Source organism: Myotis davidii, unplaced genomic scaffold (genome assembly GCF_000327345.1).
Source record: "Myotis davidii unplaced genomic scaffold, ASM32734v1 scaffold362, whole genome shotgun sequence".
NCBI classification, from domain to species: domain Eukaryota; kingdom Metazoa; phylum Chordata; class Mammalia; order Chiroptera; family Vespertilionidae; genus Myotis; species Myotis davidii.
The window spans coordinates 3,556,037-3,558,995 of NW_006297152.1; the positions used below are offsets into that span (position 1 = coordinate 3,556,037).

The 2,959-nt window shown below is 45.5% G+C and overlaps 1 long non-coding RNA gene across 1 annotated transcript; it reads left to right on the forward strand.

Annotated features, from left to right (window-relative positions):
* Window positions 1-521: 521 nt before the first annotated feature.
* Window positions 522-1,022, forward strand: LOC107184530. Its single transcript, XR_001515374.1, has 2 exons — window positions 522-633; window positions 806-1,022. It is a non-coding gene; the product is annotated as an uncharacterized LOC107184530 (long non-coding RNA).
* The last annotated feature ends 1,937 nt before the right edge of the window (window positions 1,023-2,959 follow it).

The window sequence follows — 2,959 nt, forward strand, 5'->3', positions numbered from 1 at the left end:
GTCCATTCATCTGTGGGTGGACGCCCGGGGGGCTTTCACGTCTTGGCTATTGCTAGTAACACTGCAATGGCATAGGGGCGCACCTTTCTCTTCGAATTCTTGTTTTGGATTTCTCCAGATGGATGCCCAGAAGTGGGATGGGTGGGTCGTGTGTAGTTCCAGGTGTAATTTTTTGAGGAATTGCCATACTGATTTCCATGATGGCGGCACCAGTCTGCATTCCCACCGCCAGTGCACCAGGGTCCCTTTCCCCACATTCTCACCAGCATTTGTGGTTGGCTGACTTACTGATGAGTGGTCTGCAGCCCTTGAAACCTGCAGGGGAGCACTCAGGAGTCCCAGCGCCCAGTCACACCCCCAGGAATTCCAGTTCTGATTTAGCTGGGGTTTTATTTGATTACTAGAGGCCCAGTGCATGAAATTAATGCACTGGGAGGGTCCCTAGCAGTTGCTGGCTGCCAGCTGGGTACTCCCTCCCTTCCCTCGGCTGGTCCTGCCCCCTGGTTCAACTCCTGGGACAACTCCTGGTCGAGGGGACAATTTGCATACTATGCTTTTATTATATAAGATAAGTGCTAAATGACAGGGAAGAGAAGGACATCACTGACTAAAACAATAATACCGTTTCACTAGGTAGACAAAGTGGCACCGGGGCCTCCCTCCCTTCCCCTGGCCAGCCCTGCCCCTGGACAACTCCTGGTCGAGGGGACAATTTGCATACTATGCTTTTATTATATAAGATAAGTGCTAAATGACAGGGAAGAGAAGGACATCACTGACTAAAACAATAATACCGTTTCACTAGGTAGACAAAGTGGCTGCCTGTGCCTTCTCTTTCCCATAAATGAACAGGGCTGGGATTTGCCTTCTGAAGCATGCCACTTCAAGGAAAACATCGACACTGGACTGATTATTTTATTTTGTTTTTGGTCACTATATAAAGAAAATAAACACAAAACACATTGTAACCATGTATTTACTCTGCCAAGTGCCAATATTCCAATAAAATGTTCATTCTTGGAGAAGGGTCCAGATGTCATATTTATTTGGGTTTGGGCTAGTTTCATCTTTTCTAGCACATGCCATGACTTGAGCTGGGAGGAACAGCCCTCAGAGACGGAAGGTGAGTCACAGTCACTGTATTACGGAACTTTTAATTTTCTGTCATCGGGAAGAAATCCACAGGGAAATCACTTACTAGTCATGTCAGATGTAATTACGCTTTGAAACTGCATACGCTTATTTCTCTAGGAATTAGATTATGTCTAAGTACAGCAATGGGCAATTACTCTTGACGTAATTGAAATGCTGTTCAAACCAATTTATTTTCAGCAGGTAACCCTGAGTGAAACATTCATTCTTTCTATGCTTATAAGCAACACAATGTTTACTCACCAATGTTGACAGTTGCTCATTCATCCATGAATCCACTTCACCCTAAATATAATGATTGTGTTTCTATCGTATGCAGGCACTCTAGTGGGTGCTGGACAAACAGAGGTGAACATGGCGGGTGTGATCGCTACACCTCCAATTTGCAGGGTGAACGTGGCGAGGGAGAGCCCAAAAAGGTATTTACTTCCTTGCCTGGCATGAACCTTGTCTATAATCTCAGCTTTAATTCTATCTACACCAACAGCTTCAGACAAGAGAGGAAGGAACACTGGAGAAATCAAGTCCAGGGGAGCTGGAACACTCAGTGTGGCATAAACTTCCCCACTCCTCTCCTCCTTCCACACCAAGCATCCAGTGGGCAGGAGCCATTCCCAGAGCGGCTCCCCCACAACTTCTGTTTAGGGCCAATAATCAGATTGGAACTGGAGGTGAGTGGGTTGATTTGGAACTACTTCAGCGTAGTTTTTCTTAGATTATATGTTTACGTGGTATGGCTGGGATGGGACTGATGGAGGTCTTGAGAGGAGACAGCTAAACCTGTATGCCAGTGTCTGTAGTTGCCATGTTAATAATTGTCAAGAACTAGAAAACAACCCATATGTCTTTTTTTTTTCAAATATATTTTATTGATTTTTTACAGAGAGGAAGGGAGAGAGATAGAGAGTTAGAAACATCGATGAGAGAGAAACATCGATTAGCTGCCTCCTGCACATCTCCTACTAGGGATGTGCCTGCAACCCAGGTACATGCCCTTGACCGGAATCGAACCCGGGACCTTTCAGTCCACAGGCCGACGCTCTATCCACTGAGCCAAACCGGTTTCGGCGAACCCATATGTCTTGTGGTACGTCCATATGATAGATTACTACTCAACAATAAAAAGGAATGCTCTGCTAACATAGAGGGTAACATACATGAGTCTCAAAATAATTAAGCAGGGTGGAAAAGGCCAGACCAAAAAAAAAAAGAAAAGATGCCTACTATATACTTCCTTTTATATGACATTCTGGGAAAGGACAAATTTAGAGATAAAAATAGATCATCAGTTGCCTGCAGCTGGAGGTCAGTAAGTTGGGGAGACTGACTGTGGGGTGGCATGTAAGGGAATTTGGGGGATGAACTGTTCTAGATCTTGATTATGGTGGTTGCTCTGTGACTATATCCATTTGTTAACACATAACTGTATCCTGAAAAGGGATTCTTTGGGTGCATTTACTCCTGTCTTTAGGCCCGTATAGAATTGAGAGTGACACAAAGCCAAAAGGGAAAAGCCACTAGAAATGGTCGCCAAGGTAAAATTGGTTCCCTAAAATAACCATTTGATGAGTACTGTTCTGCAGGGCTCTGCTGCTCCTTTGAAGTTCTGGTCTGGACTCAAATCTTTTTCCCCAGAATTCTGATAATGATGCCTTGGCATCTGCCAGACCATCTTGCTGGCACTGTCTTCCCAAGGTGGAGAACCAGGCACACACCAGGGCATGGCAAGTGCTGGCAGACTGCCCAGTGGGGGGTGAGGAACTCCTAGCCTCTACTTCCAGTCACGTGCTACTGAGGAAGCCCCCAG